Source organism: Magnolia sinica, chromosome 17, assembly GCF_029962835.1.
Source record: "Magnolia sinica isolate HGM2019 chromosome 17, MsV1, whole genome shotgun sequence".
Taxonomy (NCBI): domain Eukaryota; kingdom Viridiplantae; phylum Streptophyta; class Magnoliopsida; order Magnoliales; family Magnoliaceae; genus Magnolia; species Magnolia sinica.
This window is the reverse complement of record NC_080589.1, coordinates 29,624,832-29,649,837: the sequence shown is the minus strand read 5'-3', so window position 1 is coordinate 29,649,837 and position 25,006 is coordinate 29,624,832.

The window sequence follows — 25,006 nt, the reverse complement described above, 5'->3', positions numbered from 1 at the left end:
TAACGTGCTAATCATACAGACATGCTAATCTTACTAATTGCACTCTAAAGACAGAGAACGCAACACAAAGCACTGATAAATCGAGATTATAATGACTAAATTATTGTCATGCATACAGATTGAAAATCATTTACAATTATGTGCTGGAATATAAGCAAAATTGCTCACATCCTATATACTTGAAGTTTGTTGAAAAATATAAAATGTATTACGATTATTTTAGAATTGTCAATACACTACGATTATTTAAGAACTAAGAATACATTGCGATTATTTCGACATTCTTCAATACATTAAGGAATTGAAACCAAGAATTGTGACGTGCTAAAATACTAACTTTGGCTAACTTGGCAGGAGAAACCATTACTTAAAGCCCTGGAATGTACAAGTCATGGCTAAGGGAGAATTCTTGATTAAAAGTCATTTGACATATCAAGAATCACCATGAAAGGAGCTACATTAAAAGACGATTCTCTGATCATGGTATTCAAAATCGGAATTGTCGGAGTTGTCACAAGAATCACCACGACAGGAATTAGAGACGATTCTTTAACCATGATGCTCAAAGCTAGAATCGTTGGAGTTGTCATAGTGGCAGAGTCTTGTCTAGAGAAAGCCATGTCGTTGCTATTGTTTACACCATAAATATAGAAGATTTTGTTTCCCTCAACATCTAGCAAAAGGAAAAGGGAATGGAGTGATCGCTTGGCCGGGGCTGCTATCTTTTTTTGTGGATTCAAAATTGTAACTTCGGCAGACTACTCTTCCTGTCGCCTTATTTCTTCTAAAAAAACAACATGCTCGTTCCTCTATTCGAGCATAATCTTTCATTGTTATGCAGTCGATCCTCCGTTTGAGCATAATCTTTCTCTGTTATACATTTGGTCTTTCATTTGAGCATAATTCTTCTCCATTATGAAATCAAACTTTCCCGTTGGAGTGATCTAGATTCAATAAAATACCAAATGATGATCACATATTGGGAGAGGACTAATATACCCGATATCGAACCCAACAATAACATGCTCGAATTGAACAAGGATGACCCGTGAGTAGTAAGAGAAGCCACCATGTGTAAGATAACAGGACTTGACTCGCTTGCATGGGCCTAATCATGTAGATAAGTAACCGAGAAAAGATTTTTATGCAGAGAAGGATCGATCCCCCATTTGACTTCATAAAGATTAAAGGAGGATCATGGGGGCATCTGTTGGGGCAGAAAAAATATATAAGTCCATGGAGGTAACCCCATTGCGCAACTGCACAATGGAGATGTTGCCTGGCTACGCAACACAGGGAATGAGGCAGTAGCATGGTTTTTGTCACGCCCCAAACTTAGAAACTGGGCTTACAGAATTTCTGATTGTTGAATTCGGCGCCGACAACCTCTGTAGTACCCCATTCTTGGCTCCCAGCACCCATATGCCAGATTTCGATCCTGGGATCCTACAAGGAGGATTTTCAATATGAATTTTTGTAAAGGAGCATAACCACAAGCATAACCAAGTCACAAAACAACATCACCATGTATTCACTATAATAAAACATTTGAGTACAATGCGGAAGGGAAATATACATGTATAATGAAACTTTAAAAAGATTGTTGCACACTCCTGCCTTAGCGCTGCTGCGTCCTAGCGTCACCTACACGCAAAAGTCGTGCATAAGCTTACAACGAAGCTTAGAGGGTGTGTGCGCAATGCATGTACCAAGCATGTGAAATCAGAGTAAGCGAAAATACTGGCAAGTCCATGATACGTTCGGCCATACCAAGGTTATGCGATGCAAGGCCTACGTAGCCAAATGTCATATGCAAGATGCAACACTAGCATGCCAGTCCTCATCAAGTCCACATGTCAGTACAGTTCATCTCTAAAATATCACCGGGGTTTAATATACTTCACACTGGCAGTTGCCTCCCTAGCCACATAACCAGTGAGTGAAAAAGATCTCACTACTCGCCTAGCTAGTAGTCTGCCAATAACTACCTGGCTCATCGATAGCGGACCCATTTACGAGCTGGACAAACTCAACCTAGCTTATAGTCCCCTCACTTAGGTGGATAAGGCCACACCCCCTTCACAACCGATCACGACACAGTAGGAGACGCGACCTACTGGTATTCGGCACTTGTGCGCTCATGTATCCACTCAGTATAGTAGTTGGAGCATCTTTTGGTACTAAAAGGGTTCTGAGAGTTTCACCAAATGACATCCTAAGCGCCCACAGTGCTAGAACTAAATATTTTCACTGTCCAATTTGAACATCCACGATATGCCTGTGGAGGCCACAACCCTGATATCGCTACGGCACCAAGTCACACAAAACGCGAGATGCATGAGTCATACCATCTAGTCATGCATCAAACCTGCACATACCACGTGATCATATGGGGCAACTCCGTCTCACAAGGAGTCCCCTAAATAACTCAGCCCAATAGCAAATGCTATGATCAATCATTCTTTACAACAGGCATACAAATGATGCGTATGGCCATGTATCATGATGTAATACTAAGCATGTTCTTAGTGTGTCCTACTAGACTAAGTACACTAACATATTATCAAATATAGTAGACAACAATCGGTCTTTAACTAGTATATCACATACAATGGGTAGGAGCTGAACGATATGCCCCACTAGACATATAGAAGTCTATATGGTATGGTCCATGTTAAACTATCATAACCTCCTCAAGGCAGTAATATATCATATACCCGAAGGTGGGGTCCACTGAAAGGATGGTGGGTCTAACCCATATATTAAGGTAGTCTCCACACAATGGATATACCAAATATTCTTCTATATACAGCAAGGGGTGATGATGTACTTCTCCTATAGATAATGGATGTCCTAAGCGTCATACTTACACCAAGAATGGGCCTCAGGGTGCGTCTAATGGCTATATAACAAGGTGAGTTGAGAGGGTAAAACGATGTACAACAAGTGGGCTTCCTTAGCCTCTCTTACAATGCAATAAACTGGGCTTTCCTATAGGGGCCCAATCTGCACACAAGGTGGGCTCCAAGGTATGGATAGTCCTACAAGGTATGGTGGAAGGCACTATCAATAATGGGGGCTTAATGGTTTGGGTTAGCCCAATCGGTATCACTAACATCGATGGGGACCCAACGGTTTAGGTTAGCACAATGAGGTAAGGGTGGAAATAGACTTAAGAATGGGCCTTAGGGAGGTTTACAACGGTGGAAATTTAACCGCCATTGTCTCCTAGTGTGCGGTCCAATTGGGATTAAAATCTGAATCACAATGGGGCCCTTGGCTCTCTAAATATCTAGAAAACGGATGGGCAGCGGGCGCACATCACTCACATATGGTGGGCCTCACAAGGCAACCCCTTATTAGGTGTATAACATATACATCATGGTGGGCCTCTCAGGGCAGCCCACGGCCCTATAATGGATGAACAGTGTGTATACAACACACACATCATGGTGGCCTCACAAAGCAGCCCATGGTTGGGTGTATAACCTATAAATCGGGGTGGGCCTCTCAAGGCACTGGGGCCCATGGTCCTAAAATGAATGGACAACGTGTGTATCACATACATCATGGTGTAGGGGGGCCCCATAAGTCGCTAATGGACCCCACACATGTTGGACAGCATGAATATAAAATACATACAACATGGTGGGCTGATTGCTGGATGTCTAGCCCACCAGCCTAGGGGCCTGTTGGATGTCCAGTGAACGGACAGCTTGGATAAAACACATACATGGTGGGTCCCATCGTCCCATTTGCTGGACAGTCTGGATAAAATGCATACATGGTGGGTCCCACTTGCTAGACAGTCTGGATAAAATGCATACATGGTGGGTCCCACAGTCCCACTTGCTGGACGGTCTAGTTATACTACATATATCAAGGTGGGGTGAACATGAGTGGACCACCCCAATTCCAATCACACTGATATTTGTGATTTCCCTTCCACTTGGGCCTGTGTGACCGGCCGGTCATGCAGGCCCAAAGTGGATAGCGCGTGGCTGCCATTATGGATAGCAATGTGGTGTCCCACTTGGGTGGACAGCGTGGATGAAACTCATGCAGTGGGCCATCAATAAGGAAAGAGAGAGATGTAAAGAGAGACGCATGGTGAAAGGGAGCTCCGCCACTATGAGCTCCCTTTGAACTATAATACATACATCAAGATGGGTCCCAAAACATGTGGGCCCTCAAATAAGGATATCAAGGTGGGGATACCATCCCCACCACAAACTCAAGGTCTAGATGACCTCTTACAAGATGGACAACAACTAAACATCATGGTGGGGTCCATGGAGAATGGCCCTATCATGGATTTACACATGTATCATGGTGGGCCATTGGTTACACCTTGGGTCTAAAATGAGATCCCTACCATTAACTGGTAGCTCCCACTTGTCCCATGAATCATAAACAAAGATCTAACCCTATAAAGACCCACATATAGCTCTCCTTGGTTCCTTGAAATCCTTAGCTCCTAAGCTTCCACGTTAATGGTGGATGATGAAGATTGGATGGTTGGATGGTGAGATTGGGTGGTAAGGAGATGAGTCTTGCTTAGATCTTCTTTTCTCTCCTTAGGATTTCTTGGTTAATAAGGAATGGAGAGAGAAATGAGATGGGACGGAGTGAAATGAGAGAGGAGTTGTGTGTAAGAAGAGATGGGATGGAAGGTATGGTTGTGTAAGAGGAGCGACATGAAAGTTGACTTTTGGGATGGGTTGCTTTCTTGGTGAGAGAAAGGCATGGGCTAGTCATGGGTTGTACTTGACTAGTTGATGTGAAAGGATGGGTAGAGATTCCTTTCTCGGGATTTACAACGCTTGGTGTTTCCTCAAAATATACGCGGGCTCACTACTCCTAGCCTAGGTATTACATTGGTGCGTAAGACGCGGCGTTGTAATCGCGGCGATGGTGTTGTCACAAGGGTATAAGTTTTGAGTTGAGTCGACTCTGATCTTCAGGGTGCGTATTAGGGTCATGGGCATTTGTTGTCTACAGGTCATGGGTCACCAAAATTTGATGGAGAGGATTACGGGAATTGGTGGAATGGTACGGTACAAGGATATGAGCCTTACAGCTTTCCCTTCCTAATAAAAATTTTATCCTTGAAATTTACACTATCATGCAACTAGATAGAACTAATAAAAGAAGAGAAATCATATCACTATATATATATGTAATCAGAAACAGTATAAAATACAATCAAACATCGAAAAGATGGGGATAACGCTCATGAATCTCAGCCTCTCGCTCCCAAGATGCCTCATCTACACTATGATGGCCCCACTGAACCTTCACTAAGGGAATGACCTTGGTCCGGAAGACCTGCTCCTTCCGATTAAGGATACGAACTAGCCGCTTAATATAAGAAGCGTCCTCACGTACCTCTAAAGGCTACCGGTTTATCACAGGAACAATGTCTGATCCACACTTTTGCAACATAGAAACATGAAAAATGTTGTGGACACCAGACAACTAAGGTGGTAAGGCAAGCTGATAGGCCACGATGCCAACGCGCTTAGTGATCTCGAAGGGTACAATGAATCTCAGGGCAAGCTTACACTTTACTCTAAAATGAACCACACCCTTCATGAGTGAGACCTTGAGACACACATGGTCCCCAACGGTAAACTCCAAGGAATGACATCGACGATCAGCAAAACTCTTCTGCCGACTCTGAGCTATGTGCATCCTCTATCTAATGATATCGATGTCCTCTACTGTCCTCTGCACAAGCTCGGGACCTAGGAGACGATGCTCTCCAACCTTGGTCCAGTAACTCAGAGATCTGCACAGCCTGCCATACAACGCCTTGAAAGGAGCCATGCTAATAGTCACGTGGTAGATGTTGTTATATGCAAACTCAGCTAAACTCTAGTTGGCCCTCTTGGTCTGCCCATCGGTCTGCAGATGATATGCAGTGTTGAATTGCAAGGCAAACCCCATTGCCTTCTGAAAGCTCCTCCAATACTGAGACGTGAACCTCAGATCTTGGTCAGAAACGATTGAAATTGGAACACCATGCAGTCTCATAATCTCATGAATGAATAACCTATCAAGATGGTCCAAAGGCCAAGTCGCACGAATCGCAAGAAAGTGCGTCGACTTTGTCAGACGATCGATGACAACCCAGATGACATCATGACCGCATTGAGTCCTCGGCAAAATCACGATAAAATTTGTGGATATGTGCTCCCACTTCCACAATGGGATGCTCGATAGTTGCGAGGGACTTGAGGGTCTTTAATGATCAACTTTGACACGCTGGCACGTGTCACACTCGGCCACAAAATTGGCAATCTTTCGCTTTATCCCTGCCCAAAAATACTGCCTCCTCATGTCACGATACATCTTCGTGGAGCTGAGGTGGATAGTAAACCTCGATCGATGTGCCTCAATCATTAAATCTCTGTGAAACTCTGTAACATCCAAGACACAATCGACCTCTGAAACGTAGTCCACCATCGAACCCAACCTGCCAATCCGACTACTCCTCAGGTGTGGCCTCTGCTCGGCAATCCTGCAACGACTGATTTGTTTGTTGAGCCTTGATTATCCTTACGACAAGTGAGGGTTGGATCTACAAGCTCAATAATTGAATGATGGCATACTGCAAACCAAACTCACTCAGCTACATCCTCGAGCATCCTCCACTCCTTGACCATCATACGCGCTACTAGGCCCTGTGGCTGATGGCTAAAGGCATCCACTACCACATTCACCTTGCCAGGGTGGTACTGAAGATCAAAATTATAGTCCTTCAGGAGCTCCATCCAGCATCTTTGCCTCATGTTCAGCTCTGACTGCGAGAAGAGATACTTCAAGCTCTTCTGGTCAGAGAAGAGCTCGAACCTAACCCCATAAAGATAATGCCTCCACACCTTCAGTGCGAAGACAACTACAACTAATTCTAAATCATACATGAGGTAGTTCTGCTCATGGACCTTGAGCTGGCAGGACATAAAGGCCACGGGCTTCTCATGCTGCATCCGGCAGCACCCAAGCCATTCTGCGAAGCATCGGTAAAAACTATGAATCCTTCACTCCCAGAGGGAAGAGTGAGGACTGGTGCAGACGTAAGATGGTCCTTCAGCTCTTCGAATGCTCGCTCACATGCATTGCTCCAAATGAACTCAACGCCTTTACGAGTCAACCTGGTCAATGGGGCTACAATATGGGAGAATCCCTTAATGAAACGTCGGTAGTAGCTCGCTAAACTAAGGAAACTGCAGATCTCGGACGTGTACGTGGGCTGGCCCCACTCATGCACAACATCATTCTTCGAAGGGTCCACTGCGACACCATGCCTCATCACCACATGACCGAGGAACTTCACCTCCTCCTGCCAGAACTCGCACTTCTCCAACTTCGCATAAAGCTAATGTGCACAAAGGGTTTGCAGGGTAATCTCCAAATACTGCTCATGCTCCTCGCGAGTCCTTGAATATATCAGGATGTCGTCGATGAATACCACAACAAACTAATCAAGATACGGATGGAAGACCTCGTTCATCAACTGCATAAACACTGTGGGCGTATTGGTCAGTCCAAAGGACATGACCTGAAACTCAAAATGACCATAGTGCGTCTTGAATGCCGTCTTCGGGATATCCTCCTCTCGAACATGAACCTGATGACAACGGGACATAGGTCTATCTTTGAAATGAATTACACCTCCTGCAGCTGATCGAACAAATCATCAATCCTTGGAAGTGGGTACTTGTTCCTAATCGTGACCTTGTTGAGGTTATGGTAATCCACGTAAAGCCTTAATGAGCCATCCTTCTTCTTTACAAAGAGTACCGGTGCTCCCGACAGTGAACTGCTCAGATAGATAAAGCCTAACTTCCGTAACTCATCCAACTGTTTTTGCAGTTCCTGAAACTCCAATGATACCATATGACACAGGGCCTTTGAAATAGGTGCGGTACCGGGCATGAGACCGATTTGAAACTCAGTGTGGCGGTGAGGTGTAACCCCAAAATCTCTTGAAACACATCGAAAAACCATAGACGACCGACAGCTGGTCAATACACAAGGCGACTAGCTCTTCTACGTCGCAAGACATGAGGTAAGAAAGTTGCTCTCCTCTGGACTCAGCTATAAACTGGAACTGCGGCATGCCAGGTATACAAAACATGACTGTCCTCGCGGAGCAGTCCAATATGGCATGATACTCAGTGAGCCAATCCATGCCCAGGATAATATCAAACTCGGACATCGGTAGAACAAACAGATCGATAAGCAAAAAGGTCTCCCCTACCAGAATAGGGCAAGACGAGCAAAACTGGTCTAATACTGCGGTCTTTCCCAAGGGCATTGATACTGATAAACCCTCACGAGCAGACTCTAACGGTAGACCGGTCGATCGGCAGAAATCCTCGGCCACAAAGGAATGCGATGCACCAGAATCAAATAATACACGAGCTATGCATGACGAAACGAGGAGTGTACCCTCAATGACCCCTCCTGATGACTGAGGGTCCTGTTGGGCTGGGTAAAATCTATCCTGAGCCTGCTGAGGAGGTGCATGTCCCCTCTGCGGTTGCCTTTACTACTTCTACTACAGTGGTGGCCTGAACTGCTGCCTCTGCTGTTGCGAGGGAGGTATTGTTAGCTGCTATGGCTGCTGGGGCCTCGGAGCAGTTGTTGCTGTCATTGCTGATACGGATGAGGAAACTCTTGCCTAGATGTCCTATCGCACCGCATCCAAAGCAAGCACTTGAGAAATGTCCTGGTGGTGGTGCTGTAGGTGCTCGAAAAGCTGGGCGGGCCGCGCACCTCTGCTATGATCGATGATGTTGCTGCTTGGAGCTATCGGAGGGGGCCTTCCTCTTCCGGTCTCCTCTCTACTCCGGACCCTATGAGAATTAACCCAATCTGCCTCATATATTTGGGTCCGCTGCATGACCTGCTCAAATATTGGGAGCATGTGTCCAATAACACGATTCCGGAGGCCAAAACACAAGCCGTTTTCAAAATGGTGGGCCTTTCGCCAATCATCATCAACAAGATAAGTCACGAATCTTGACAGTGCGATGAAATAAGCCTCATACTGGGACACCGACATGTCTTCCTGTACAAGAGTCTCGAACTCAAGCGCGCACTACTAATGGACGTGGTCAGGGAAAAACTTTCAGTCAAACCGGTCAACAAAATCCTCCCAAGTCCACTCAAATCAGCCCCTGCCGCTCGGGAGACCGATGCCCACCAGTGCTCAACCTCACCCTGAAGAAGAAACATAGCTAATGGAACTCGTTGCTGGGTCGTGCACCTCATATTATCAAAGATCTTCTCGACCTCCGATCTCCATCGCTCCGCTGTCGTCAAGTTAGGCTCTCCCTGGAAACGAGGGGGATCGAGTTGTGTAAAGTTACGTAAAAGGGAGCTCACGCACTCTTGCTCAATTTGGACTGGTGTATCAGTAGGTCTCTTACCCTACCTTTAAAGAATAACGATCATCGCCTGCAGCATCTGCTAAAGCTGATCTGCACTCACAGATACAGTCGGGGCTGTGCTGGTCTCGGACATGGGAACGGGACCCGCTTGGCATGTTCTTTTAGGAGCCATGTCCTATAGGAAGGAACAAGGGACCTAATCATTCTAAGTTCATAGCAGATATGTGAAGTTATCCTTAGGTATTCCCATGTCATGCTCTGATACTAACTTCTGTCATGTCCCAAACTCAGAAACTGGGCTTATAAAATTCCTGATTGCCGAATCCGATGCCGATAGCCTCTATAGTATCCCATTCTCGGCTCTTGGCACCCATATACCAGATTTCAATCCTAGGATCCTACAAGGAGGATTTTCAATATGAATTTTTGTAAAGAAGCGAAACCACAGGCATAACCATGTCACAAAACAACATCACCATGTATCCACTATAATAAAACATTTGAGTACAATGCGAAAGGAAATATATAGGTATAATGAAACTCCAAAAATATTGCCGCACACTTCCGCCTCAGCGCTGCTACGTCCTAGCATCACCTGCACGCAACGATCATGCATAAGCTTACAACAAAGCTTAGAGGATGTGTGCGTGTGTGTGCACAATACATGTACCAAGCATGCAAAATCAGAGTAAGTGGAAATACTGGCAAGTCCATGAATGCCATCAGCCATACCAAGGCTATGCGATGTAAGGCCTATATAGCCAAATGTCATATGCAAGATGCAATACAAGCATGCCATTCCTCATCGAGTCCACATGTCAGTACAGTTCACTCTTAAACATTACCGGGATCTAATATACTTTACACTGGCTGCCGCCTCCCTAGCCGCACAACCAGTGAGTGGAAAAGATCTCAATACCCGCCTAGCTAGTTTCTGCCAATACCTACCCGGCTCATCGATAACGGACCCATTTACGAGCTGGTCAGACTCAAACTAGCTTACAACCCCCTCACTTGGGCGGATAAGGTCACACCCCCTTCACAACTAACCACGACACAGTGGGAGGCGAGGCCTACTGGTATTCAGCACTCATGCACTTATGTATCCACTTGGTCTAGACGTTGGAGCATCTCTTGGTATTAAAAGGGTTCTGGGACTTTCACCAAATGACATCAGTGCTAGAACCAAATATTTCTGGTGTCCAATCTGATCATCCACGATATGCCTGTGGAGGCCACAGCCCTGATATCGCTAGGGTGCCAAGTCACATAAAATGCGAGATGCATGAGTCATACCATCTAGTCATGCATCAAACCTTCGCATACCGCGTGATCATATGGGGCAACTCCATCTCACAAGGAGTCCCCTAAATAACTCAACCTAACAACAAATGCTATGATTAATCGTTCCTTACAATAGGCATACAAATGATGCGTATGGGCATGTATCATAATGTAATACTACGCATGTTCTCAGTGTGTCCTACTAGACTAAGTACACTAGCATATTATCAAATATAGCAGACAACAATCAGTCTTTAACCGGTATATCACATACAAAGGGTAGGAGCTGAACGATATGCCCCACTAGACATATAGAAGTCTATATAGTATAGTCCATGTTAAACTATTATAACCTCCTTAAGGCAGTAATATATCATATACCCGAAGGCGGGGTCCACTGAAAGGATGGTGGGTCTAACCCATATATTAAGGTAGTCTCCACACAGTGGATATACCAAATATTCTTCTATCTACAACAAGGGGTGATGATGTACTTCTCCTATCGAGAATGGATGACCTAAGCTTCATACTTACACCAAGAATGGGCCTTAGGGTGCGTTTAATGGCTATACAACAAGGTGAGTTGAGAGGATAAAACTATGTATAACAAGTGGGCTTCCTCAGCCTCTCTTATCATGCAATAAACTGGGCCTTCCTATGGGGGCCCGATCCGTATGCAAGGTGAGCTCTAAGGTGTGGATATTCCTACAAGGTTTGGTGGAAGGCACCATCATCAATGGGGGCCCAATGGTTTGGGTTAGCCCAATGGGTATCACTAACATTGATGGGGACCCAATGGTTTAGGTTAGCTCAATGAGATAAGGGTGGAAATGGAGTTAAGAATGGGCCCTAGGGAGGTTTACAACGGTGGACATTTAACCACCATTGTCTCCTAGTGTGCGGTCCACTTGGGATTGGAATCAGAATCAGAATGGGGCCCTCGGCCCTCCAAATATATAGAAAATGGATAGACAGCGAGTGCACATCACTCACACATGGTGGGCCTCATAAGGCAACCCCTTATTGGGCGTATAACATATATATCATGGTGGGCCTCTCAGGGCAGCCCACGACCCTATAATGGATGAATAGTGTGTATACAACACACACATCATGGTGGCCTCACAAAGCAGCCCATGGTTAGGTGTATAACCTATAAATCGAGGTGGGCCTCTCAAGGCAATGGGGCCCATGGTCCTAAAATGAATGGACAGTGTGTGTATCACATACATCATGGTGTAGAGGGGCCCCACAAGGCGCTAATGGGCCCCACGCATGCTGGATCGCGTGAATATAAAATACATACAACATGGTGGGCCGATTGCTAGACATCCAACCCACCAGCTTGGGGGCCTGCTGGACGTCCAGCGAACGGATGGCTTGGATAAAACGCATACATGGTGGGTCCCACAGTCCCACCTGTTGGACGGTCTGATATAGTACATATATCAAATTGGGGTCCACATGAGTGGGCCTCCCCGCTCTTAATCATGCTGATATTTGTGATTTCCCTTCCACTTGGGCCTGTGTGATCGACCTATCATGCAGGCCCAAAGTGGACAGTGTGTGGCTGCTATTGTGGACAGCGTGGAAGAAACTCATGCATCGAGGTGGGCCATCAACAAGGAAAGAGAGAGATGAAGAGAGAGACGTGTGGTGGAAGGGAGCTTTGCCACTATGAGCTCCCTTTGAGCTATAATACATACATTAAGATGGGTCTTAAAACACGTGGGCCCTCAAATAAGAAAATTAAGGTGGGGATACCATCCCCACCACAAACTCAAGGTCTAGATGACCTCTTGCAAGATGGACAACAACTAAACATCATGGTGGGGTCCATGGAGAATGGCCCTATAGATGCTATTGTGTAAATCTAGCACCCGTAGTGTTGTCAAATTTTGTTGTGCCAAACCATTTAGTATTTGTAATATGTTTTGATTTGAAGTGATCAAGTTCGTACACTTTAAAGTTCTCTGGATGTTCATCGAACTTGCCTATATCTTCAAGTTGAAGTGAAGAGTGTTGAAGTTCATGGTTTCAAGCTCAAATTCAAGAACTCAAGTTCAAGTTTGAAGTTCAACTACTGTACACTAAAGACTCAAGAATTCAAGCACAACTCAAGCTCAAGTTCAAGAGATCGAACTCAAGCTTCACATATCACAAGTAATCAAGGTTCTGAAGTAAATGATGTTTTAAGTGTTCCAACTCACAAACAGGTTTGGATGACCCTAGATTAACCTTAGGTTTTGTCATATTCATTGCATATTTTATGTGAGTCATTCATATGTTTATAGGTCATTTTATCAACTAGTCTTGGACCTTGTTCGACTAGTCCAAGTACTGGCTCGACCAGTCTAAGAGTTTTCTCGACCAGTCGAAGGTTTGTTACTATTTTTCAGAATTTTCTGTTGGACTCTCGACTAGTCCTAGAGACTGCTCGACCAGTCAAGTGAACAGTGCTCGACCGGTCGTGCAGGCTCTACTTAAAGTCTAGTAAGCTTTTCTGGTTCCACTCTACTAGTCGAGTGCATTGCTCGACCAGTCGAGCAGGCCACTCGGCCAGTCGAGCAAGCCACTCGACCAGTCAAGCAATGACCTTATCTTATAGCGCCAGAAAATTTAAAATTTTGTTGGTCCTTCGACCAGTCGAACCGACCCTTAGACCAGTTGAGTGAAAAATATTTTCACCTATAAATAGAGCACGAATTTCAGAGTTTATCAATTCATTAAAGCGAAATCAAGACACCACTCTAAGAGATAAGTTTGTGAATTTATTAAGCTATATTGTGCTCATTTTATATTCTCTTTAATTAGCTTTTGTAATTTGATTTTGTGATCTTCATTCCAATCTTACATTAAGAAGGGATTTGTGTTTTCCTCTTTCTTGAGATCAAAATCAAATCAGCTAGCCCAGGTTGATTTAATTAAAAATTATTTAGAACTAGAACCTTTTCATCTGTGAGACTGGACATTGAACATCTTCGTCTACATCTGATCGGTTCTACTAGGCTTCTTCAATGGAGAATTTTCAGATAAGTATCATTTACTATTCTATATATTTTTATGGTTTTTGAGGTTGTGCCAGAAAAATCTCTTTTTGGTTTTTTCTGAGGTGATCCAGAAAATCTCAGAGTGTGGGGTTTTTGTAATTAAGTAAGCCCAATTAAAGACACAGTTGTGAAGGTTTTAAGGTGAACCTTGGAAAAACTTTTTTCATAGAGAACACTAATATCCCGAGGGAGTGAATATTAAGAGTGGAGTAGTTGTGTGGCTATTTTCTAACAATTGGTGTACACACAAGCGAACCACTATAATTTTTGATGTTGTGGTGAATGATTGAATATGCTTATGTGTGTGAATGTTGTAATTTATTTTAAGCATTTGTGGTGAATGGTGTAATTTATTTTCATACACTTGTGGGAATGTTGTAATAACTTAGTTTATTTTATTTGTTATTTCCTCTGCCTCTTTATTGGTTTGGGTTTTTGATACTTACAAACGTTCTAGTAAGGTTGTCCTATCATAAACCTTTGGTTTTTGGTGTTAGGTTGTCCTTAGAACTAAGTTTGTATCAACCTCTCAAGACTAGTACATTTAAGGTTGCTATTTACTTGTCCTTCTTTATTATTTGATTGTGTTATCTTTCTTGCAATTCCACATTTAATTTTTAATTTGGCATAATCCTATTCACCCCCCCTCTAGGACGTTTAGCTTAGCCTTTTCAAGTGGTATCAGAAACTAATATCTCTTTTTATTTAGATTCATTTCCTGAGCTAACCGATTTGAGCTTTTAAGATGTCAAATTTTTCTAGCCTGTCAATCACTAGGCTTCCACCTATTGATGGCTCCAATTATGCCTATTGGAAAGCCAGAATGGGGATCTTTTTAAGGTCCTTAGATGAAAGTGTGTGGCAAGCCACAGTGACTAGATGGACCCCTCCTACCACTGAAGTTCTAGGCGCTGATGGAACCAAAATTATGAAGGTTACACCTTATTTTTCTTAGATCACACTTCAGAAAAATGAGAGTAGTGCCACTGCAAAGGCTTTAATGTAATCACTTATGCACTATCACCAGATGAATTCAAAAGAATTATATCTTGTGATACTATAAAGCAAGCCTGGGACATTTTATAAATGACACACGAGGGTACGTCTATTGTCAAGAAATCTAAACTTCAAATCCTCACCACTTGGTTTGAGGAAATACATATGGAAGAAAGCGAAACTTTCATGGACTTCTATACTAAGTTAAATGACATAGTCAACTCTATGTGGGGTCTTGGTGATAGTATCCCAGAAAGCAAAGTCTATGCAAAGATATTGTGCACATTCCCTAATATGTTCAATTCAAAGGTCACTGCCATTCAGTAACTTCGTGATACGGATAATATGAGGGTTGAAGAGCTGGTTAGTTCTTTACAAACCTACGAGTTAAAGTTTAAGGCTCTTAAAGGTAAGTCCATTGCTCTTAAGTCTTCTAAAAATACTTCTCATGAAAATGTTAGTAATTCTGATTTTGAAAACTCTGAAGATGATTTTACATTATTAGCTAAGAAGTTTTATAAGATTTTTAAAAGTAAAAAGAGGGTAGATTTTTAAAAACCTTCAAAAAAGAAAAGGACTAGATCTAAAAAATGGAAATCTATTAAAGACAGCCAATGTTTCAATTGCCATGAATACAGGCAACTAGCAAACAAATGTCCAAAGAGGGACAAATCTAAAAAAAAAGGCATGTTAGCCACATGGGATGAATCGTCTTGCTCTGAAGCCTCTTCTAAGTCAGATGATTCTGAACCTGAGTCTATTAATGAGGTCAAAGCCTTAATGGCTCTAACCAAATTCACTTTTTCAGACAGTTGTGATTCAACTAGTGAAGAAAATCTGAGAAGTGATCCTGAAAATGATGAAGATTTACAAGATGCCTATGATGCCCTATACAGGAAAAGTTGTAAGATAGCTGCAAAATTAAAACTTCAAAAAGAAAAGTTTTTAAAATTAAAAGAAAATTTTGATAGTCTAGTCTTAGAAAAATCACATTTTTCATATTATTTTGAAAAAGCTAAGTGTGATTTAGATTTCAAAACTTCTCAAATTGAAAACCTAAAATCTGAAAATGAAAAACTAAAACTAGAAGTCTCTTTTCTCTTGAGTTTGAAGGATACTTGGAGGTATGCCCAGGGTGATCCTAAACTAGAAAGACTACTAACCAGATCAAGGAAATGTGGCGATAAATCTGGTCTGGGCTACGATAAAAATACACTTTCTAAAAGCAAGTCCACTCCTCCTAAGTTTGTTGAAGGGGAGTCGTCTAACTCGAAAGGGAAAAGTCTGAATGAAAATAGTTTCAAAAATCCTAAAACTTTTCACGCTATGAAACCTAAAAGCAACCATATCAACTATAGAAATCAGAATCATAACCCCTTAGCTGAGAAAATTGTGGATTTCTTAAGGAGCTTCTAAAATCTAACTCAAATGGTAGAATATATAACAATTACAAGCATAGAAAAACTAACTATCCTCCAAAACCCAAAACTGTATTGAGATGGGTTCCTAACGTTGCTTGTTTGGTTGCCCACACTACTTTCAAGGCTTCGAGTCAATCAAAGTGGTACCTAGACAGTAGTTGTTCTAGACACTTGACAGGTGATAAAGGTTTGTTCACTAATCTTAAAGATATGACTGATGGTAGTGACATTTGGTGATGGTAGCAACTATAGGAATATTGGCCAAGGTACGGTTCAACTCTTTAATCTTCCTCCATTTGAGAATGTGTTGTTTGTAGAGGGCCTTAAACATAATCTCTTAAGCATTTCTCAAATTTGTGATAACAAACATATCGTCAAATTCACCAACCAAGGTATGAGATTTCTAATGAGAATGGTTCTGTGATATTAACTGGTCGCAGAACATCTGAGAACTGCTATATAGTCAGTGATTTAAGCTCGTCTAAGTTATCGTGTTACATGGTTCAAACCAATAAGACTGAACTATGACATAAACGCCTAGGACATGTACACTATCGTAATCTTTATAGACTGAGCAAAGGTGAAGTAATAAGAGGTCTACCCAAGTTAAATAAAATGAATAAAATTTGTGGTGAATGTCAGATTGGAAAACAAACAAGCAGTGCTCACAAGAAAGTGAACTCTAATGCCACATCCAAACCCCTTGAACTCCTCCACATGGATCTCGTTGGATCAACTAGAACGGAGAGTCGAGGTGGTAAGAAATATATTCTGGTAATTGTAGATGAATTTACCAGGTATACATTGGTAGTTTTCATGAGAGAGAAATCTAAGACTCTCGATGAAGTAAAAGGGTACTCAAGCATATCTAAACTGAGAAGGAATCACGTGTCACCAAAATCCGTAGTGATCATGGTTCCGAATTTGATAATAACAGTTTTGAGAAGTTCTGTAGCGATCATGGAATATCGTATGAGTATTCTGCACCTAAGACACCTTAACAGAATAGAGTTTTTGAAAGAAAAAATTGGGTACTTCAAGAAATGGCTAATGTGATGTTAAATAGTATGAAACTTCCTAAAAATCTTTGGGCTGAAGCAGTGAACAAGGCATGTTATATCACTAACCGTGTTTATACTAGAAAGTTTAATAATAAGACTGCATATGAACCTTGGTTCAATAAGAAGCCTACTGTTAAATATTTCAAGTTTTTGGCAACAAGTGCTACATTTTACGTGACCGGAAAAATCTGGGAAAATTCGACACTAAAAGTGACGAGGGTATTTTTCTAGGATATGCACTAAATACTCGAGCGTATTATGTTCTTAACAAGAGGACCGGTGTAATTCAAGAATCTATTAATGTGGTTATAGATGATCACTTGAATACACCTGTCTCAAGTTTAGAAGACGATGAAGTTTCTTTATTTGATAAAGACTATTCGTCTAGTTAAGATGACACTGAACTATAGTCAGTTAAAGACCATCCAACTGATTAAATTCTTGAGAATCCACTCACTGGTGTGCGTACTCATAGAAAATTAGAAAACATTTGTAATTATGTATGTTTCATATCTAAGATTGAGCCGGCCAATGTAAAAGAAGCGCTTGTTGATGAAAACTGGATAGTGGCTATGCAAGTTGAACTTAATGAATTTGTAAGGAATGATGTATGGTACTTAGTTCTTAGACCTAATGATAAACACATTATTGGAACTAAATGGATCTTTAAAAATAAGTTTGATGAACTTGGTAATATTATAAGAAACATGGCTAGACTGGTTGTACAAGGGTACACTCAGACAGAAGGCATCGATTATGATAAAACCTTTGCCCTAGTAGCTCGTCTTGAATCTATCAGACTATTTATATTTATTGCTTGTTACAAAAAATTTAAAATTTATTAAATGGATGTTAAGAGTGCTTTCTTGAATGCTGATCTGCATGAGGAAGTATATGTTGAACAACCTAAGGGTTTTGAAGACCCTAAACATTTTCTTCATGTTTATTGCCTGAAAAAGACACTCTATGGATTGTAACGAGCTCCTAGGGTATGGGACGAGAAATTACTAAGTTTCTACTAAGTCATAACTTTATAATGGGTAGCGTTGATAAGACACTTTTTGTAAAGAATTATAATGATCACATACTGATAGTACAAATATATGTTGATGACATTATCTATGGATCTACATGTTCTAACATGACTGTTGAGTTTGTAGATTTAATGAAGTCCAAATTTGAAATGAGCATGGTTGGAGTACTGAACTATTTCTTAGGTTTGCAAGTAAAACAGCTTCCTGATGGGTTCTTTATCTCTCAAACCAAATATGCTCTAAATTTGGTTAAAAAGTTTGGTTTTGAGAGCGATAAAAATTTTAATACTCCTATGAGTAGGACACTTAAACTCTCTAAGGATTTGATTGGTAAAAGTGTAGATCCTAAATTGTATCGCAGTATGATAGGTAGTTTATTATATTTAACTGCGAGCCAACCTGATATTGCATTCAACATAGGAATCTGTGCTAGATATCAATCAGACCCTAAAGAGTCCCACCTAATTGTTGTAAAACACATTTTGAGATATGTCGTAAGTTCAGCCAAACTTGGTCTTTGGTATCCTCATGATACTAATGTTCAATTAGCTAGTTATTCAGATGTTAATTGGGCTGGTAATATTGATGACCACAAGTCTACCAGTGGTGAATGTTTTTATGTCAGGAACTGTCTAGTTTTATGGCATAGTGAGAAATGAAGTTCCATATCACTTTCTACAGCTAAGGCTGAGTATATTGCAGCTGATAATGCATGCACCCAGCTTGTGTAGATGAAAAGGACATTAAGTGATTACGGATTTGCGCAAGATTCTATGGTGTTGTATTATGACAATTCTAGTGCAATTAACATTTCTAAAAATGCAATTTAGCATTCACGAACTAAGCATATTGATATTAGATATCATTATATTTATGAATTAGTAGAAGATAAGATTATTTCTGGGGATTATATTTAGACTAAAAATCAACTTGTAGATATATTTACAAAACCGCTTGACAGAAACAGGTTTGCTAAGTTAAAATTGGATATGGGTATGTTCAATATGAAGTAAATTTCATGTGTTTATTTGTAATATATTGCATGTTTTTAATTTATTTATTTTTATAAATTTTTAAATTTCAAAAATATGGAGAAAAATGTAAATTTTTTGAGGTGCACGACCAGTCAAGTACACACTTGACCAGTCGTGGCACGACCGGTCGAGTATGTACTTGACAAGTCAAGCTGCTCGGATTTGTGGCCTTTTATTGTGCAAAAAACACTTCTTCTTTATTTGTTTCATCTTCCCCAACTAGCCCTACCACGACCGGTCGAACCGACCTTCGATCCTTCATAATTAGTGCATCTTTTCGATTTCCTTGTGGATTTAAGTTTTTTGCACTTCCATTTCCTTATTTTTATTGTTTATTTTAAGATTTATGGTGGTTTATTGGGTTTTCTAGCTAAAAATCTGATTTTCTTGAAACCCATCTTTCCTTTCTTGCGTTACTTGTATTCCTTCTATTTCTTGTGTTATGGAAGGTAGAATTAAGAAGAGAGCCTCTCGTGGTCTCTCTTCTTCTCATTCCGCTTCAATCACGATGTGCCATCTTCAGTCACTCGAAGAAGATCCCAAATATGTGCGGGATATACGTCTTCACAACGTGATTGTTGAACAGATGGTCAACTCTAATCATTTGGAACCTTTTGGTATTCTTCCCCTCCTTCAAACTGTAGATTGGGTTAATATATTAAATTGGGGAGGTCCTGCATATTGTTCTATTGCGCAAGTCATGTTTGCTTGTATAAGTGACTTCTCTATTGAGAATTTAACTTTTACTATTACAACAAGAGAAGGGCCTATTGATGTAGACCGTCACTTAATATCTGGACTGATGAATATTTCAGTTAATGATGACGAAATTCCTATTTCTACTTTAGTGGCAAGACCTTCTGAGTCTAAGAAAAGAATGCTAACTAGAGTGTTATGCACCATGGATGCTGATTGGAACTCTGGTGTTGCGCTCAGTTCTAAATTTATGTTACCCAGATACAGGATTCTCCATCAAATTTTCATCTCTAATGTATATCTTAGGTCTGGTAACAAGACTGAGCTTACTTCTTTCATGAATCGCCTTCTTCACTCTATTGTTACTGGCGTCCCTGTATATCTTCCATCTCTTATCTGTTACATTATTATTCAGTTTCGTCTCCATTTGGGTCATAGTGATATTCTATTTGCCTATCTTATGAGTGCTCCAGCCACCCATAGTCTTGTGGCTACGCCTATTGGAGAAGCTCCCATTAACCATCTTCCCTTAAACAACTCGAACATTAATAAGATGAATTTGAGGTTGGCTCCTAGCCAAGTTGATGTGGGTGTTGGAGGAGCTGCTGGAGCAACTGAAGAGGAGGATGCTTTGCCCCCTGATGATGTTAATATGGATGATTTATTTGATATTGAGTCAGATTCTGTGGCTGATCCAGACTTTCAGCCTTCTGACTTTGATGAGTGATTGCGATCCCTTGAGGAGAGGGTGGAGGGTCTACATGTGTCCTAAGAAAATCAATTTAAATATATGTTCAAATATCTTAGGCGCACTAACAAGGGACTACATCAGATAGATCCATCTATTCCTGCTCCTTCATCTGGATCTGATTAGTTTTTTTTTTCTGGGCATGTATTATTACTTTCTATTCTTTGTGTGTTGGGATATTTCTTGGACATACTTTTACTTCTTAGTATGTGGACATGATATTATGTCTAAAGTTCATATTTTAATTATCATGGTGATGTTATTTCCTATCTTATTTCATTTACTTCTCTTATCTTTTAAAATCTTTCCTTTGTCTTATTGTGACAAAAAGGGGGAGAAATTGTAGAGATGTGTGATTGTGGAATATGGAGAGTATGTATGAATTTTTTTTTACAGGTTCTATAAATCACCTCTCCTGGATTGAGGGGGAGTAATGGAATGAGGGGGAGATGTGACTGTTGATCATTTGTTGCTCACATGGTGCTGATTCCTTATTGGTGCATGACTGGTGCATGATTCTTTATTGTGCATGATTCTTTTTGTTTTATCACAAATTTGACAAAGGGGAAGATTGTAAATGCTATTGTATAAATCTAGCATCCGTAATGTTGTCAAATTTTGTTGTGCTAAACCATTTAGTATTTGTATCATGCTTTGAGTTGAAGTCATTAAGTTCATATACTTTAAAGTTCTTTTGATCTTCATCGAACTTGCTTATATCTTCAAGTTGAAGTGAAGAGTGTTAAAGTTCATGGTTTCAAGCTCAAATTCAAGAACTCAAGTTCAAGTTTGAAGTTCAACTACTGTACACTAAAGACTCAAGAATTCAAGTGTAACTCAAGCTCAAGTTCAAGAGATCGAACTCAAGCTTCACATACCACAAGTAATCAAGATTCTGAAGAAAATGATCTTTCAAGTGTTCCAACTCACAAACAGGTTTGGATGACCCTAGATTGACCTTAGGTTGTGTCATATTCATTGCATATTTTATATGGGTCATTTCATATGTTTATAGGTCATTTTCTCGACTAGTCTTAGACCTTGTTCGACTAGTCCAAGTATTGGCTCTACAGTCTAAGGTTTGTTGCTATTTTTTAGAATTTTCTATTGGACTCTCGACTAGTCCTGGAGACTGCTCGACCAGTGGAGTGAACATCGCTCGACCGGTTGTGCAGACTCGATTCAAAGTCCCGCAAGCTTTTTTGGTTCCACTCGACCAGTTGAGTGCATTGCTCGACCAGTCGAGCGGGCCACTCGACCAGTCGAGTAACGACCTTATCGTGCTAGAAAATTTAAAATTTTGTTGGTCCTTCGACCAGTCGAACCGAACCTTATACCAGTTGAGTGAATAATATTTTCACCATAAATAGAGCACGGATTTCAGAGTTTATCAATTCATTAAAGCGAAATCAAGACACCACTCTGAGAGATAAGTTCGTGAATTTATTAAGCTATATTGTGCTCATTTTAGATTCTCTTTAATTAGCTTTTGTAATTTGATTTTGTGATCTTCATTCCAATCTTACATTAAGAAGGGATTTGTGTTTTCCTCTTTCTTGAGATCAAAATCAAATCAGCTAGCCCAGGTTGATTTAATTAAAAATTATTTAGAACTAGAACCTTTTCATCTGTGAGACTGGACATTGAACATCTTCGTCTACATCTGATCGGTTCTACCGACCTTCTTTAAAGGAGAATTTTCGATAAGTATCATTTACAATTCTGGATATTTTTATGGTTTTTGAGGTTGTGCCAGAAAAATTTCTTTTTGGTTTTGTCTGAGGTGATCCAGAAAATCTCAGAGTGTGGGGTTTTTGTAATTATGTAAGCCCAATCAAAGACACAACTGTGAAGGTTTTAAGGTGAACCTTGGAAAACCTTTTTTCATAGAGAACGTTAATATCTCGAGGGAGTGGATATTAAGAGTGGAGTAGTTATGTGGTTATTTTCTAACAATTGGTGTACACACAAGTGAACCACTATAATTCTTGATGTTGTGGTGGATGATTGAATATACTTATGTGTGTGAATGTTGTAATTTATTTTAAGCATTTGTGGTGAATGGTGTAATTTATTTTTATGCACTTGTGAGAATGTTGTAATAACTTAATTTATTTTATTTGTTATTTCCTTTACCTCTTTATTGGTTTGGGTTTTTGATACTTACAAACGTTTAAGTAAGGTTGTCCTACCATAAACCTTTGGTTTTTGGTGTTAGGTTGTCCTTAGAACTAAGTTTGTATCAACCTCTCAAGACTAGTACATTTGAGGTTGCTATTTTCTTGTCCTTCTTTATTATTTGATTGTGCTATCTTTCTTTCAATTCTGCATTTAATTTTTAATTTGGCATAGTCCTATTTACCCCCCTCTAGGATGTTTAGCTCGGCCTTTTCAGGCCCCATCATGGATTTACACATATGTATCACGATGGGCCATTGGCCACACCTTGGGTCCAAAATGGGATCCCTACCATTAATCAGCAGGTCCCGCTTGTCCTATGAATCACAAATAAAGATCTAACCCTATAAACACCAACCTATAGCTCTCCTTCTTGGTTCCTTGAAATCCTTAGCTCTTAAGCTTCCACTTTAATGGTGGACGATGAAGATTTGATGGTTGGATGGTGAGATTGGGTGATAGGGGATGGGTCTTGCTTGGGTCTTCTTTTCTCTCATTGGGATTTCTTCTCTTGGTTGCTAGGGAATGGAGAGAGAAATGAGATGGGATGGTGTGAAATGAGAGAGGAGTTGTGTGTAAGAAGAGATGGGATGGAAGGTATGGTTGTGTAAGAGGAGTGACATGAAAGTTGACTTTTGAGATGGGTTGCTTGTCTTGGTGGGAAGAAAGGCATGGGCTAGTCATGGGTTGTACTTGACTAGTAGATGTTAAAGGATGGGTAGAGATTCCTCTCTTGGGATTTGCAACACGCGGTGTTTTCTTGAAATATCTGTGGGCCCACTACTCCTAGCCTAGCTATCACATTGGTGCGCAAGACGCGGCGTTGGAACCGCGGCGATGGTGTAGTCGCAAGGGTATAAGTTTCGAGTTGAGTCAACTCCGATATTCGGGGTGCATCTTAGGGTTACGTGCATTTGCTGTCTACAGGTTGCGAGTCACCGAAATTCGACGAAGAGGATCACGGGAGTTGGTGGAATGATACGGTACAAGGATACGGGCCTTACAGTTTCAGGGGGCAAATTACCCAGACTATATCGTGCAACAAGATGTGGTTGTGCAGATTTTTAGGCTCACATGTGTGGTTATCTATAAATACCCCCTCCCCTCCTTGTTTGCATGATTAGAGGTTTCGGAAAAGCTCGGGAGCTCTTAGAGTTAAGAGTTTCATCATTCAGGTATCCCGCGGGAAATAATCCAGGAAAAGGAGATTCCGGTGGTGGAGGGGTCCAGCCTATTGCGTGCCCATGCAATAGGGTCCTATGTTTCTCACCCATGCAACAAGGGCTCCGATAGCCTAAATGTGATACATTTTTGTGTGTTCCTTTGCGATTGGATCTCCCATGCATGCATCCTTTAAATATTAGCACGAAGCGAGAGTTTTGACCCGCACAAATCCTTTGTCATTGCGATGGACACCATATATGCCGTGATGATGCCAAAGTCGGCCTTGGACTACTTTTCCTTTCTCTATTGCATTAATTCAATGTACTTTGTTTAGGAATTAAGGGCAATACGGGGATGAAATTGGAACTCAGAATAAATAAAACGCATGATGATGATTGTTCTTCCATCTTTCCTTTGTTATTATTGAATATAAATATTCAAATCGAGATACTTTGTTTCTTGCCGAAACACATATATTCACAACCCCAAGTGCAGGGCTGCGCTATGGTAATGACTCGGTGAGATCGAGATCGAATCCACAGGGACTTAACCTGTTTGTATTTTGAAAATAACTAGAACTAGAACAAGTAGTCTAAAATATGGAATTTTGGAGAGAATTCGCTGTAAATTAAATCTATTAAAGTAATGAAAAGTAGAGTGCTAAGGATCCACTTGCAGCTAATATGATTTTACTTGATTTAATAAGAATACAACTGGAATCAAAGTCCTTTTCTATCTAGTTGGAAGATGGAGTAGTTAAATTATAATGTGGTGCTGAACTTCATTGAATTAGTTCACACATGAAGCACCCATCTCATGATTGCAGGGAATTCATGCATCAACCATGCTCATAGACGATGATGGATCATGAATTATATAAATCACATGATTGCAAAACAGATAAGAAGATATCGAAAGCTTTCCAATCATCTACTATAA